Source organism: Pristiophorus japonicus, unplaced genomic scaffold, assembly GCF_044704955.1.
Source record: "Pristiophorus japonicus isolate sPriJap1 unplaced genomic scaffold, sPriJap1.hap1 HAP1_SCAFFOLD_163, whole genome shotgun sequence".
NCBI lineage: Eukaryota > Metazoa > Chordata > Chondrichthyes > Pristiophoridae > Pristiophorus > Pristiophorus japonicus.
Genome location: NW_027251310.1, coordinates 494,333 through 511,380, shown reverse-complemented (window position 1 = coordinate 511,380; position 17,048 = coordinate 494,333). Strand labels below are relative to the sequence as shown.

Sequence of the window (17,048 nt, the reverse complement as noted above, 5' to 3'; positions counted from 1 at the left end):
AATTCAAATTCGTAAGGTCCAGTGTAAAACAGCTGTCAATGGAAAGGTTAACTCCTTTACAGGTTTGTAAGAAGGCCTGATGTCATTACGTGACTTCACGTAATCATCCAAATCTTTGTGTCTTCTAAACTTGCTTACAAATTAGGAATCCATTAAAACAGTAGAAATCATTAGTAAAGTGGTCATAATAAAAATTTTGTCATCAGGAAAGACAGCATTTTAGATTAACTCCAATTTTTTCCTTAACATCTAATTCAAGTACTTGCCTAAGATTTTTTTTGAAATGAGAGCACACATTTTTAATAGCTATTTTGTTGACTGAAATCCAATTTTCACACAAGCTGTATACATGCTAACATTTCGGTTTTTTTTTAACGGTCCCGTTCATTGGGCAAATCTTGTGTTTAATATCTCTCTCTGCTGAGTACGCATAGCTTAGATCTTTTTTCCTCGTTATTTTCAAAACCCTCCTGCTTGTTTAGACTGTTTGGGACAACGTCTATTCTGGAAATCTTTTCAAACTGCAGTGAAACTTTCTCGTAATTTAAAATCATTATCAATGGAGAGTGTCTTTTAGCTCCTCCAATTTTTTTTTCCTTTTCCCAATTAATCCAATATCTTTTTCACAGCCAATATCAACTAGTATTTAGTAAGTTATGTCTTTTTCCATCGCAAACACTTTTTTTTTCAGCACTTATTTATTCGTACATTACGTCATTTTTTCCAAACCTTTTCGTTTTATTTTTTAAAAGAGATCAGATTTAACTTTTTGTTTTAAACGTATCGCATTTTGTTGCACCTTTTCTTAACCAGTGGTACTTGAAATCTTCACAACAAAATTAACTCTTCACTGTTCCCATCCTAATTTCTGCTCACCTTTTGTAGAATTTGTATTTATTATTGAATTTCAAAATGTCAAATATGGTATTACTGGATTTTTTTTGCCTAACTTCCGTTTTAGAAGCTGATCAAAAACTCTAATCTTTTGCTCTGTAACTTAAATTTTGTGGTACTATATCTCATTAATTACATCTTTTTTAAGCTTCAGTTCCTGATGCAGTATGTGTACTTTTATTAAAAAGGCTTCCAAACCCAAGATTTTCCTATACAACCAAAATGTTTATCAACGAGAATCACCTGAAATATCTCAAAATCCCAATTCAATATTGTACTACCAATCTGCAATTTAAAAATCTCTTTCCTGAGCGAAAAACTTTCGCATCAAGGTTTTACACAAAGGAAAAAGGGGAGCGTACTTCCCCAGCCTGCAGCCTCCAGAGACACAGGCTTTTTTAAAAGGCATTACAGCTTCCCTTCTCCATTCTTTATCTCATTCCTACACATTCACAAATGTCTCTTTTCATTCAACAAAGTTTATTGTTTGGCTGGCTCTATTATTGGATCCATACTTCTTTTCAGATAATCACGATCAGGTTTTTTTTATTTCTTACATACTGATTAACTTCCTCTGTTAATTTTATGTGGGCTTGAAGAATCAAGACCACGGCTTTCTCATCTTTATCTTTCCTTTCCTTCTCCCACCATTCCCGTTGATTTGCTGGCGGGTCCTGGGGGTTCCATCCTGACTTAATCATCTTCTCAATTAGTTTGGTGGGTAAGGGACCCTTCTAGTCCCCACTCGAGATTACTTGCTTTATTGGCCATTCCTGGGTAGGACTAGAACCGTTAGGAATCGACTCTCAGAGTTCCACTTTCTTCCTAATGTAACTTGTAGCAGACCGTCTCCTGGCTACTGTTAGGTCACAAGTTCTGCTATTACACAAACTTATACAATTATTAAAAAACGTTTAAGCAATTCCCGCAGTGCCCCACGCCTCCTTAACGACGACCTACCACCGTTTTGTCTGTTGCTCCGTCCCCTGTTCACAGGTTTGGTTTCCTTTGGTCGCTGTGCACCGCCTGGTCTCCGGGGTATATTTACAAATCACACTACTGGGTCTGGGAGATGTCGCTCGGTATCACAATCCCACGGTCTAAGTGCGTTCCCTACGCCTACTTAGTTCCTGGCCGTCACGTGAGACAAAAGTCCTCTTAGTTCAGGCTCAGGCTCGGCGTTTGAGATATTAGACCGTCTCGTCGTGTCGATGAACCGGCCTCCACCTTCCGCACCCTTAATAATTAAAACATTTTTATACTCACCCAGGTTTTTCCAAGGACGTCCAGCGACTCCGGGAAATCCTGTTCGTGAACCACTGTTAGCACAAATGTTTTTGTGGAAGAATCACTCGACACTCGGGGTCGGTTCCAATGCCAAAACGGCCTTTATTACGCCAGCGGGGAGAGAGCCTCTGGTCCAACTCCAGGCACTCTACTCCGCCGAACAAAGAAATTCATCGATATTTATATGTTTTACAATAGTTCATTACAGTTACTCAGCCCACTTCGGCTGGACACAATCCAATCATAATGATTATAGATTACATATAGGTTTAAATGGGCCAATAGAATTAACCCTGGTACATCAGGAGGCTGCATAATCAGTTCATGACAGTTGGGGGCAGATTCATATCCGTGTGATGTTTTCCAGACCCCCCTTATCTTTGTTAATCATGGGTTCCGCCGGTGCCGAGCTACTTATCTCCGTGGTTGCTAGGCACCCCATCTGGGGGTCACTGACTTGAGGACATTCCGTACTAGGTATCGCAGTGTTCTGTATACTATCTTGCCTCAAGTTGTTGAATCAACACATTCCTGGCACCAGACTCTGCAGGGTCAGCGCTCAGTCAGCAGTTTTAGCTAACTTGGCTTACTGAGCCCCCATCATGCTTTGCTAAGCCCCCTGGCAGCCATTTTATATTTGGCTAACATTTTAAACATACATACATTTATATATTCAGCAGGTGCCTTTGCCTTCCTACAACAGTGTCTTTCAATTTGTTTATTTACCCTTTTTACCTGCTTGTTTTCTCTCTCTTTCAAACTCACTTTCTTTAATTTTGCTTTCTAATTCCAGCATTATTTCCCTGCCTATTGAATCTATTCTCAGGTTCCAATCCCGCTGCCAAGCTAGTTTAAACCCACCCCAACAGCACGAGCAAACCACCCCGTGAGTATATTGGTCCCGGCTCTGTTTCGGTGCAAACTGTCCGGCTTGTACAGATCCCACCTCCCCCAGTAGTGGTCCCGATGCCTCAGGAATCTAAAGCCCTCCCGCCTGCACCATCTCTCCAGCCACGTATTCATCTGCTCTATCCTCCTATTTCTGTACTCACGAGCTCGTGGCACCGGATGTAATCCAGAGATTACTACCTTTGAGGTCCTGCTTTTTAATCTCTCTCCTAGTTCCCTAAACTCTGTCTGCAGGACCTCATCTCTCTTGCTACCCATGTCATTTGTCCTGATATGGACCATGACCTCTGGCTGTTCACCCTCTCCCCCGAGAATGGAGGTGATGGTGTTCCCATGTGCCTGCTGCCCTTGTCCTTCTAGGCGGCAGAGGTCACGGATTTGGGAGTAGCTGCCGAAGAAGCCTTGGTGAGTTGCTGCAGTGCATCTTGTAGATGGAACACACTGCAGCCACGGTGCGCCGGTGGTGGAGGGAGTGAATGTTGAAGGTGGTGGATGGGGTGCCCATTAAGTGGGCTGCTTTGTCCTGGATGGTGTCGAGCTTCTCGAGTGTTGGAACCGCACTCATCCAGGCAAGTGGAGAGTATTCCATCAGACTCCTGACTTGTGCCTTGTAGATGGTGGAAAGGCTTTGGGGATTCAGGAGGTGAGACACTCGCCACAGAATACCCAGCCTCTGACCTGCTCTTGTTGCCACAGTATTTATGTGGCTGGTCCAGTTAAGTTTCAGGTCAATGGTGACCCCCAGGATGTTGATGGTGGGGTATGTGTCGATGGTAATGCCATTGATAGCCGGGCCTGCTTAAGTTGCATGTTCCTGTCGCTGATTGCTGCCAGGTGACGGTTGGCTCCACCCCGTGGGTTTACCTCGAACTTCAAACCACAAAATCAGTTCTCCTGAATCCCAAGGTGTGTACGGAAATCAACCATCTAATGCCCTGTCATTAACCCCGGGGATTCCGGCAATTTTCTGATCACAAAGCGCTTTCAGTCCTTGTCCTTGTCCAGAAAATTGCAGACGTGAACATTCGGGAGTTTAATGACTTTGAAAGGAGAACATTGTTGTTTGGTGCAGTTCTGGTCAGAGAAATGTTTGTGAAAGGAACTTTTTGCAGAGAGAGGGATTGAGCATTTCAGCTTGTTGCTGAACACTTCTCTCTGGGCACTGAGCTAAGCAGCAGCTTGCGAAGTGCAGTGGTGATCACGTTCGCCTCACATGTGAAAAGTTTGCAGCTCGATCACGGACAGAAACATTGTTGTTGAAACAAAAACATGTCTGCAATAAAATTTAAGAAAAGCATTCCAGGATACATTGATGAATGATGCAAACTACCTCAGGCCTGGGCCAAAGCTCCCTGTACACCGAGCACAGGCTGAGGAAAACCCCAGGGAAGAGAATATCCTGGTCACTGAGACTTCCAGCAACACTGAACAAGTGCCCATTCTGAAACTATCCAGAGTAATAACTTGCAAAAAGAACATCCAACAGTTAGGATGGCCGAACGGTCTAAGGTGCTGTGTTCAGGTCACAGTCTTCTCCGGAGGCATGGGTTTGAATCCCACTCTTAACATTCGTTGTGTTTAATTACAAAATCATTTGTTTTGACACCACTCTGAAGTGTTTTGGGACATCCATCTAATGTAATAAAATTACTCCACTTCAATTACAAACGGTGATATCAAATTTACTTCCCAAACCAGGAATCGATCCCAGGTGGCTGTAGCGAAAGGTATAGTTTTGTGAAGCATTGAAAGGTGCCCTCGAAATATCTCGCACTGCTAATTTAAAAACACGGTTATAATTTGTTTCGGTGCAAAAGAAGGCAGGCTCGAAGGGCCAAATGGCAGACTCCTGCTCCTCGTTCTTGTGTTCTTATGCAGATCACAGAACAAATGATTAAATTATCAACTCTCCCTCAGTTCGCATTCCTTTTATTGTGCAAAGAAGATCATGGGTTCATTAAAGATGTTTTCCCGTGAATGCAACATAAAGTTTAAGGAAAATAATTCGCTCAAATCGAACCCACAACTTTGAGATCATGAACCGCATGCTCTACCAACTGAGCTAGCCGGGCTGCTCAACATCTTCCTTGTCAATTCCCTTCAGAATATTATCCGTTTCAATGAGAATGTAACTGTAGATTCTTTTCTCTCAATCTGGTTCAGTAAAATTACTGAGTCGAATACCTCTTGTGCTTTGAACAAAGCAGACTTTATTTTACCGGCTGGCAAGACTTATCAGACAGAAGATATACTTTCTCGATCGAGCGTACACACTCCCTACGGATACGTGAAGTTACATCGTAAAGCGACAACAGTTATACAGTTTTGAAAATAGACAACAAAATACAATTAGATTGACATTCTAACTCAGCCACTCATTAGTCAATCTATATGAGATGTTTTTACTTTTGTAGCGGACTATCCGCATCCGTTGTTTTATCCAACTGATTACCCATTTTCACGCTGTCCCTCGTATTACCGTGTCATTACGCGTTCACGTAGTCGTGCGATTTAAACAAACTTAAAACTTTCACACATTACTAAAACTAACACAAAGCCACGTCGCCCCGCGGCTTGCGTCGTCACGCGATTCAAAACACTTGAAGTAAACAGACTTAACAAACTTAATAAACGAACACAAAGCCGCGTCGCCCCGCTGCTCGCGTCGCCGCGCGATTCAAACTTGAAACAGACTTAACAAACTTACTAAACTAACACAAAGCCACGTCGCCCCGTGGCTCGCGTCGCCGCGCGATTCAAACTTGAAAAAGACTTAACAACCTTACTAAACTAACACAAAGCCGTGTCGCTCCGCGGCTCGCATCGCCGCGCGATTCAAACTTGAAACAGACTTTACAATCTTACTAAACTAACACAAAGCCGCGTCGCCCCGTGGCTCGCGTCGCCGCGCGATTCAAACTTGAACAGACTTAACAAACTTACTAAACTAACACAAAGCCGCATCACCCCGCGGCTCGCGTCGCCGCACGATTCAAACTTGAAACAGACTTAATAAACTTACTAAACTAACACAAAGCCACGTCGCCCCGCAGTTCGCGTCGCCGCGCGATTCCAACTTGAAGTAAACAGACTTAACAAACTTACTATAAACGGACCTACAAAAATCAGCACTGACTTGATATTATTTCGTGTTTCGCGTGGCTGCGCGTTCGCATCGGCCCACGTTCACTCGGGTGCACGCTCACGCCGCCGCACCTCTCGCGTCACCACGCGTTCGCGCCGCTGCGCGTCTGCATCAGCCTTACCTTTCGAGTTGCTGCGTGATTTAAATTCAATCAGTGCCGAGACGGGCCAAGTGATATACAAGGTCGACGTCACACCTGATTTGAACACCTATCCTCTATTTAATTCTCCATAAGCCTTATTTAATTCCCTGTGAGCCTAATTTTCTAAATTTAATTTATTTTCGTCTCCAAATTTCCCTATCCTTTCGCGTCACTGCGCAGTTTAAATCCAATCAGTCAATGAAAGCCCTAATTTAATGGAGTTTTTCTGCCAACTGGACAGGAGTGATTTTTTTCTTTTAGACTGCAGTGGAATTTTGCTCATAATTTAAAATCTCAGAACATTTTGTTTTCAGCACCTATTTGGTACGTTACTTTTTTTTGTCTTTTCCATAACTAGAGAGAAGTCTGGCACGTAGGCTGTGGACTGCTTTTCGTTATCTCAATTGTTCCAGCCTCAAGGTCATGTTATTTAATATAATATTTTTTTTGAATCCTTTTGAATCCATCTCAGTTGTTTTGCTGTGCCTTCTCTGAATGTGTTCTTTCGACAAGTAAGTGAGCATGTTAAATCCTTTTTTTTAACCACCAACAAACCTATCCTTTGTGCATTTCCTGGCTCCGTAACTTATCATCCGAATATATGTAATTCAATAAGGTTCACACTCTTAAACTTCCCACATACAGGAAAACTTTCATTCTGTTTGAGATAAAACAAACCACAACTCCCCGGCATTTTTTTTTTCAGTAAAAATCACAGAAGCATTTCTCATTTAAACAGACGTTCACAAGAGTCTCTTTTCTTTCCTATTAATTTTTGGATCCATGATTGAACATCTATCCCTATCTAGCTCTAACTATAACCTATCTTTCCAAGTCGCCGCTTGGTTTGCGTCATCGCGCAATTTCCCTATCTCTATCCCTATTCTAAGTTTGAAAGGTATTCACCAGATTGTCCTGGATCTCGTTCAGACACTACCTGAGAACCAGCGAGTGGCTAAACTTTCCTCAGACTTTTGAAACCGGGGGAAACTGGAGCAGTATTGAAATCATACTCACTCCAGTGGCCACTTTCCCCTCGTCTCTTCCAAGGCTAGTCTGGCTCTTAATTCGCAAGTTTTCGGCAGTCGTCCGTTGAGATCCCACTTGTGACACCAAATGTAAATGTAGATTCTTTTCTCTCAATCTGGTTCAGTAAAATTACTGAGTCGAATACCTCTTGTGCTTTGAACAAAGCAGTCTTTATTTTACTGGCCGGCAAGACTTATCAGACAGAAGATATACTTTCTCGATCGAGCGTACACACTCCCTACGGATAAGTGAAGTTACATCGTAAAGCGACAACAGTTGTACAGTTTTGAAAATAGATAACAAAATACAATTAGATTGACATTCTATCTCAGCCACTCATTAGTCAATCTATATGAGATGTTTTTACGAAAGCTCAAGCATTGCCTCTGAATGTTTCAATTTATGGTGTGACTACCAGCTGAGACCTTGCAATTCTGCAGATTTATCCATATATTCATTTCATGTTACAATTTATGTTATTGGCAGGATTAGTAACTTGAAACCTTGAGAAAGACTGTTAACTGTGCTGATGTTGCACTATTTGCAATCTGACATTCTCCCAGCTATTCCTCCATGGCTTTATACATTTTCATATATCCAGTTTACTTTACTGTCCTTAATTCCATATATTCCGTTCAGATATCCACAAGATCACCGATCTTCTTCGAAACTCCAGAGAGTATCAGCATATGCTACACAATCTCTCACCATAGGACAGTCCTCTCACCCCAGGAATCAATTTGGTGAACCTCTGTTGTACCACCTCCAAGGCAAGTATATCCTTCCTCAGATAAGGAGACCAAAACTGTGTGCAGTACTCCAGGTGTGGTCCCACCAGTGCCCTGCACAATTGTAGCAAGATTTCCTTACTCTTATACTGTGGGCTATATATTAGGTACTATGGGCCGAATAACCTGTTTTTCTGCTGATTCTACGGTTGTATAAAAAGTTATGAAAATTCGCCCATCGCTCAGCAAACATATTTGTATTTCCTTCAGTGTGCAACACATGTGGGTGGAATAATGATGATTGAAACAATTATTCAGTATCTCACAGGCTTGAATTATATTTGTCAACTTGCTCTGCAAAAATGCTTTCCCTGACCGGGAATCGAACCCAGGTCACGGCAGCAAAAGCACCGAATCCGAACCACTTGACGACCAGGGAACACTGTTTGCACTCTCTGCAATAGCTTTAAATATAGTCAGCTTACAATCACAGCTGAGAATATTGCGGTGACACGGCGTGTAACTGGATTTGCTGGGAGCGGCGTGGAGGCCCCGACCTGCGTGAGAACACCAGCGGCAGGTCGGGGTCATAAAAGGAGTGGTGAGCGGCGGCCTGGAGCAGCGTGGTGGTGTACCACGGCAAGGTACAGCGCGAGCTGGTGCAGGAGGGCGACGGCAGCGAAGAGTGATGTCATCAAAGTCCAGTTCGGTGATTGGAGCGTGGGCAGGTGCAGCAGTAGCAGTGAGAGACTGTGGAGGGATGTGATCGGGGCCCAGGTGCGGCGTGAGTTCAGGGCCAGGGGTCCAGGCGCAGCACGGGCCAGCCCACACTGCGATATGTGTGTGCACTGGGTCCGTGCAGCAGAGCTGGTCTCCAGTCATCTTGAATAACCCTTGCCACTGGACCAAGACCTCGCTCTGTCAAGCCCGTGTGATGGCTGGGGTACAACGGCCACCACACGTTAAAAAAATCCACGCACAGGCATCTTCCACCCTTCAACATGCAGTTCGGGACCTGGAATATTAGGTCCATCATTGAAACACGTGTGAACTCATCCTTTTTTGGCGTGGAAGCAAGTCATCCTCGCTTCGAGGGACTGCCTATGATGATGATGAACTGGATTTGCTGCAGTCCGCGGGCAGCAGGTGATGAAAGCGGGCGTGAGAGGGTGAGGGACAGGTGGGCACTGCTTCTGATGCTGTCTGACCCACGGTGGGAGTGGCCGGGAATTTTAAAGCCCTTTCATTGCACCAATGCAGGGCAAATGAAACTGTGTTTCAGGAACCTTCATGTATAAAAACATGGGCACTCTGCACTGTAGACCTCGTGGTGCAACGGTCGTGTGTCTGACTCCAGATCAGAAGGCTGCGTGTTTATATCACGTCGGGATCACTGTACTTTTCCATATTGTTCTTCCGGAATTGAGATTTACTTTGCTCTATCACAATTTACTTTCCCACCCATCTTTTTATCATCAGCAAACTTGGCTCCATTACACTCGGTCCCTGTATCCTTGGGATAGGGGAGGGAAGACACACCGGAGAAGTGTGAGCTTGTGGACCGGAGAAGTTCAGCTGCTGGAGCTGTGCATTTTATCGGGGAGGGACGGGGGGAGAGCCCGCCGAGCGACCGGAGAAGCTGAGAAGCTGCTTTGCTTTTCATCGGGTTTGACACTGTTTAAAAATGGCAGAGTGACGAGTTTTCTCTCCCTACTTCGCATGCGCGAAGGTGCCGGCAGTGTTTTCGGCGCAGGCATTTGGCTCCGCCCCCCACTTCACCATCGACACCACGCCAGGACTCCGGGGACTGCACACAGCGGCCAGGATGGGGCGAGTTTTTCCCCGAGCCGTTTCCACCGCGCAAAGTCGGTGCGCTTGAGGTCAGTGCGCCGACAAAACTGCTTGGGGAAAATCTAGCCCTTGAAGAGTAAGGAGTACACTGAAGGAAATACAAATATGTTTGTCGAGCAACTGTCAAATTTTAATAACTTTTTATACAACCATCGAATCATCAAAAAAACAGGGCACTCGGCCCATAGTACCTAATATATAGCCCACAGTACAAGAGTAAGGAAGTCTTGTTACAATTGTACAGGGCCCTGGTGAGACCACAACTGGAGTACTGCGCACAGTTTTGGTCTCCTTATTGAAGGAAGTAAATATTTGCCTGGGAGGTGGTACAACAGAGGTTCACCAGATTGATTCCTGGGAGGAGAGGACTGTCTTAAGTTGAGAGATTGTGTAGAATGGGACGATACTCTCCGGTAGTTTAGAAGAATGAGAGGTGATCTCATTGAAGCACACAATATTCTGAAGGGGATTGACAGGGTAGATGCTGAGAGGTTGTTTTCCCCGGGCAGGAGTGTCGAGAACCAGGGGGCACAGTCTCAGGTTAAGTGGTCGGCCATTTAAGACAGAGATGAGGAGGAATTTCTTCACTCAGAGGGTTATGAATCTGTGGAATTCTCTGCCCCACAGGCCTGTGGATGCTGAGCCTCTGAATATATTCAAGGCTGCGTTAGATCAATTTTTGGAGTCTCGGGGAATCAAGGGATCGGGAGATCGAGCGGGAAAGTGGAGTTGAGATCAACGATCAGTCATGATCTTATTGAATGGTGGAGCAGGCTTGAGGGGCCCTATGGCCTACTACTGCTCCGATTTCTTATGTTGTTACCTGTGCTGGTTCTGTGAAAGAAATTTCCAATTAGTCCCATTCCTAGCATCCTGCAAATGTTTCTTTTTCAACTATATTTCCCTTTGGAAAGTTAATATTAAATCTGCTTCCAAAACTCTGTCAGGCAGCAAAATATTCACATTAATTTTATACGGTCCCATTTTAAACAGGCTTTGCATGTCATGAGTTATTATCCCTTCCCATTTTACACACCGCATTTTAGGACATTGCTTTCAAATGTTTGGTGCCTGTGACACCAGCCATTGTTAGATTTAGACACACACCATCCTGACTTGGAAGTATATCGGTCGTTCCTTCATCGTCACTGGGATAAAAGCCTAGAACTCCCTCCCTACCAGCTCTGTGGGAGCATCTTCACCACACGGACTGCAGCGGTTCAAGATGATGCCTCACCACTATTGTGTTCCTCACACAGATGAGGCTGCACACAGTGAGATTAAAGTAACAGTGACCTCAGTCTTTAAAATACATTCCAGTGTGAGGAACAGGCCTGAGGGGCCGGCTTAGAAATAGTGTTCCCAAGGGATGTTGGGATCCCTTGGGACTTCAGGGGATGAGCTCCCTCGTGGTGGAACATGGGAGTGCATGCTTTACAGATACACAATATCACTGCCCCCACAAAGTCAAATGAAAATTATTTACAAGGTGACGCGGTCGGGATTGTTGGCTGTGCCCTCGTTGGGCTGGCATGTTGTTGGCCCTGCAGGGCTGCTGGGTGAGACTGGCCTTGCTGGGCTGTTGGGCGTGATGGGTTCGATTTCCTGGTCCGGCGTGGTGTCGTTGATCCTTTGGGTGTGTGTTGTGGGCTCGAAAAAGGTGGTGTCTGCTGTGGGTTGTTCAGGGCAGTCTGTGAGCCGCAGCCTCATTTGTTCCAGGTGCTTTCTGCAAATTTGTCCATTGTCCAATTTGATGACAAACACCCTATTCCCTTCTTTCGCTATCACCGTGCCTGCGATCCACTTGGGACCATGTCCATCGTTTAGCAAATACACAGGGTCATTCAGATAAATAACCCGTGACACAATGGCGCGACCATCGTTTACATTTTGCTGCTGCCACCTTTTCTCTACCTGATCATGCAGGTTGGGGTGAACCAGCGAGAGTCTGGTTTTAAGTGTCCTTTTCATGAATAACTCAGCCGGGGGCACCCCTGTGAACGAGTGGGGTCTCGTGCGGTAGTTGAGCAGTACTCGCGACATGCGGGTTTGGAGTGAGCCTTCTGTTACTTGTTTCAGGCTCTGTTTGATGGTTTGTACTGCCCACTCTGCCTGCGCATTGGAGGCTGGTTTAAACGGGGCCGAGGTGACATGTTTTATCCCGTTGCGGGTCATGAATTATTTAAATTCGACACTGGTGAAACATGGACCGTTGTCAATGACCAGTAGGTCAGGCAGTCCGTGGGTGGCAAACATGGCCCTCAGGCTTTCAATGGTGGCGATGGCGGTGCTTCCCGACATTATTTCACTTTCAATCCATTTTGAAAAAGCATCGACCACCACCAGGAATATTTTACCGAGAAACGGGCCCGCATAGTCGACATGGATCCTCGACCATGGTCTCGAGGGCCAGGACCACAAACTTAGTGGTGCCTCTCTGGGCGCGTTGTTCAACTGAGCAATATGCTGCATTGCCATACACAGGACTCTCAGTCAGAGTCGATACCGCGCTACCACGCGTGGGATCTGGCTATCACTTTCATCATTACTATACCCGGGTGTGTGCTGTGGAGATCCGAGATGAATGTCTCCCTGCCCTTTTTTGGTAGCACTACGCGGTTACCCAACAACAGGCCGTCTGCCTGAATCGACAGCTCGTCCTTTCGCCGCTGGAACGGCTTGATTAGCTCTTGCATTTCAACGGGGATGCTGGCCCAGCTCCCATGAGGTACACAGTTTTTTATGAGGGACAGCAGAGACTCTTGGCTGGTCCAAGTCCTAATCTGGCGGGCTGTGACAGGTGATTTATAATTTCCAAACGCTTCCATGACCATCAACATGTCTGCGGGCTACGCCACCATTAACAAGTTTGCAGGCTGCACCATTTCCACCCCTGCAATGGGCAATAGTAGCTGACTGACAGCATTCTCACAGTTCTTGGTGCCTGGCCTGTGGCGGATGGTATAGTTATACGCTGATAGCACGAGTGCCCACCTTTGTATGCGGGCTGAGGCATTCGTATTTATCCCCTTGTTTTCAGTGAAAAGGGATGTGAGGGGCTTGTGATCGGTTTCAAGCTCAAATTTGAGGCCAAACAGATACGGATGCATTTTCTTTACCACAACACACACACTAACGCCTCTTTCTCAATCATACTGTAGGCCCTCTCGGCCTTAGACAAGCTCCTGGAATAATAAGCGACAGGTTGCAACTTCCCCGCAACGTTAGCTTGTTGTAATACACACCCGAATGCGTACGACGACGCGTCACTTGCTCGCACTTGTCTTTAACACGGCTTATACAATACAAGCAGCTTGTTGGAGCATAAAATGTTTCTGACTTTCTCAAAAGCATTTACTTGTCTTTTTCCCCATACCCAGTTCTCACCTTTGCGCAATAACACATGTAGGGGCTCTAAAAGGGTGCTTAACCCTGGTAGGAAGTTACCAAAATAGTTGAGGAGGCCGAGAAACGGCCGCAGCTCCATGACGTTCTGTGGCCTGGATGCGTTCCTGATAGCCTCTGCCTTCGCTGCGATCTTTCTCCCCAAATACTCCACTTCTGTTGCCATGAAGACACATTTCAACCTCTTCAGCCACAGCCCTTCGCAATCCAGTCGCTGGAGGACCTCCTCCAGGTTTTGTAGGTGCTCAGCGGTGTCCCGACCCATGACCAATATGTCGTCCTGAAAGACCACTGTGCGTGGTACGGAATTGAGTAGACTCTCCATGTTTCTCTGGAAGATCGCTGCAGCCGACCGAATTCCAAACGGGCATCTGTTATCGATGAACAGTACCTTGTACATGTTGATGCAGGTGAGGCCTTTCAAAGACTCCTCCAGCTCCTGCATCATGTAAATCGAAGTCAGGTCGAGCTTGGTGAACGTCTTGCCTTTTTCCAGCGTCGCAATTAGGTCGTCTGCCTTAGGTAGCGGGTATTGGTCCTGTAGCGAGAAACGATTAATAGTTACTTTATAATCGCCGCAAATCCTGACTGTGCCACCACTTTTGAGTACTGGAACAATCGGGCTGGCCCACTCGCTGAATTCCACTGGGGAGATGATGCCCTCGAGTTGCAGCCTGTCCAGCTCCATTTCCACTCTCTTCCTCATCATGTGAGGTACTGCTTGCGCCTTGTGGTGAATGGGTCGTGCCTCTGGGACCAAGTGGATCCGCAACTTCGCCGTGGAAAAGTTTCCAAATCCTGGCTCAAAAAGGGAAGGAATTTTTTTCAGAACCTGGATACATGAGGCCTCATCGACATGTGATAGTGCTCGGATGTCATCCCAGTTCCAATGGATTTTGCCCAGCCAGCTCCTTCCAAGCACTATGGGGTCATCGCCCGGGACAATCCAGAGTGGCAGTACATGCACCATGCCCTTGTAGGTGACCTTGACCATGGCGCTGCCCAGGACAGTGATAAGCTCTTTGGTGTATGTTCTCAGTTTCGTGTGGATGGGGCTCAGGGCTGAACTGAATGCCTTGTTGCATCACAGTTTCTCAAACATCTTTTTACTCATGATGGATTGGCTGGCGCCAGTGTCCAGTTCCATGGCTACGGCTAAGCCATTCAATTTTATATGCAGCATAATAGGTGGACATTTCGTCGAAAATGTGTGCACCCCGTGTACTTCAGCATCTGCCTCCTCTCTCGAAGGCTCTAAATTGCTTTGATCCACCATGGACCGATCTTCCTCCGCCACGTGGTGGTTAGCAGGTTTTGCAGAGCTTGCAGCTCGTTTGCAAGCTCATTGGAGGTGCTCCATTGTTCTACAGCACTTGAAAACACAACCTTTGAAGCGTCATGAATAGGCTGAATGGAAGCCTCCACAACGCCAACAAGCTGTGAATTGCCTTGCATTTATTCTTTGTTGGGGACTCTGAGTCATCTGGATCACCTGAGGCCTGCTGGCCAATACAAACTCGTGGGTTCTGCCCTGCACATTTCTGCTCGCAAACACAGTTCCAGTTAATTTATGAACATTGCTAGCACTTGTGTGCTGAGAGATTTGTTGGGTGTTATCACTGGTGGACATAAACGCCTGTACTGTCGCAATGGCCTTATTGAGGGTCGGTGTCTCTCCAGTCACAATTTTTCGTAGGATGGTGTCTTGCCTAGTACAAAAAAGTCTCTGAGCATTTGCTCCGGGCAGCCATCAAACTCATATTGTCCTGCAAGTTGCATTAGCTCGGCGACGTAGCTCGCCACTTCCTGACCGTCAGATCGCTGGCACTTGGAGAACCGATACCGCTCCATCAGCAAGCTCTCCCTCGGGTTAAGATGCTCTCGAACCACTGTCCACAGCTCCTCATATGGCTTATCTGTGGGTTTCACCAGAGCCAGAAGATACTTCATGAGGCTGTAGGTCGGTGCCCCACAGATTGTGAGGAGGACCGCTCTCCTTTTTGCAGCATTTCCTTCTCCATCCAGCTCGTTGGCTACAAAGTACTGGTCTAGCCGTTCGACATAGGCTTCCCAGTCCTCACCCTCCGAGAACTTCTCCAGGATGCCCACAGTTTGCTGCATCTTTGCGTTGGATTCGTATTCTCGTCGCCAGGTATTGTGTTCCTAACACAGATGAGGCTGCACACAGGGAGGTTAAAGTAACAGTGACCTCAGTCTTTAATAAGACACTCCAGAGTGAGGAACAGGCCTTGGGGGCGGGCTTATATACAGTGCTCCAAAGGGATGCTGAGATCCCTTGGGACTTCAAGGGATGAGCTCCCTGGTGGTGGAACATGAGAGTGCATGCTTTACAGATACACAACAACCACCAGCTTCTCAAGGGCAATTACGGTTGGGCAATAAATTCTGGCCTTGCCAGTGACACCCAGAGCCTGTGAACTCATATAAAAAAACAGTATTTTAGGAGTTTGGTTCAAAATATTCATTGCTGACGACACCAGGAATCTGGGGCAACTTTTGTCAAATTGGGCTCAAAACTGGAGCGGTAGTTCTACCGTGCACAGATAATAGAATCAGTATTCAAGGTAAAGTAACATGGTGCTCATTTTCAGAATCAACGCAGTAAGATTTGAAATAAAGTGAAGGAATTTTATGGTGAAAGGATTTGGAAATTAAATGTGACTTGTACTTCGCTCTTTAATTAAACTTTGTGGCGTCTGTCTGCCGTTCATGTCTCTGTTGAATAAGGAAGGAGGGGTTTGACATTGACCAGACTGCACTGCTCCTGATATTTGTGAGCTCATTGGTTAAAATGAGATGTCTTTACCCATTGGTCAGTGCCAACTTTAGCTCAGCTGTTACTTCGAAATACAAACTTTGTGCAAAGTTTGAATTGGTCGTAATGCAGTCACTGCCTGGTGTTTTTGTTGTCATTGCAATCCCCTTCTTTCACACTGAAACAAATCGTAACCGTGTTTTTAAATTAGCAGTGTGAGATTTTTAGAGAGCATCTTTAAATGCTTCACTAAAACCATTCCGATCCCTTCAGCTTCCAGGGTTTGATTCCCAGTTAGGGAAGTAATTTTGCTTCCACCGTTTTTAATTAAATTGAAGTAATTTAACTAAATTACATAGATGACCCAAAGCACTTCAGAGTGGTGTCAAAACAAATGAGTTAGTAATTAGAAATAAGGAATGTCAGAAGTTGGACTTGAGTTTCTGGGATGGAGTATAAATAACCCTCTGTGCACTGGAACTGGGAAGGGTGAATAATGAATGAGTTGTTTCCGGGTTTGAAATGCGGCTTAGATCTGCTGGTATTAACCGATAGCATTGTTGAGCAGAATGAAAGAAATGCTAACATGATCACTGAGGGTCAGCCGAAACTTCAATAACTTCATTTTCATAATTTGTGAAACTTTAATCATTGAGGAAGTTTTATTCCCTTTCTGATTTTACACACTCTGTATTTTAGGAGACTGGTTTTAAATGTTCTTCATGGAATCAGAGAAGTTTACAGCACAGAAGGAGGCCATTGTCACATGAGCAATGAACATTTAAACCCAGTTTTTGTTTCAAAAATAACATTTCCGTCCGGGCTTGAACCGGGGACTTTTCGCGTGTGAGGCAAACGTGATAACCGCTACACTACGGAAAC

General features: G+C 45.5%; 1 non-coding gene across 1 annotated transcript; it reads right to left on the bottom strand.

Moving 5' to 3' along the window:
• Nucleotides 1-16,975: 16,975 nt before the first annotated feature.
• Nucleotides 16,976-17,048, bottom strand: trnav-cac (transfer RNA valine (anticodon CAC)). Its single transcript has one exon. It is a non-coding gene; the product is annotated as a tRNA-Val (tRNA).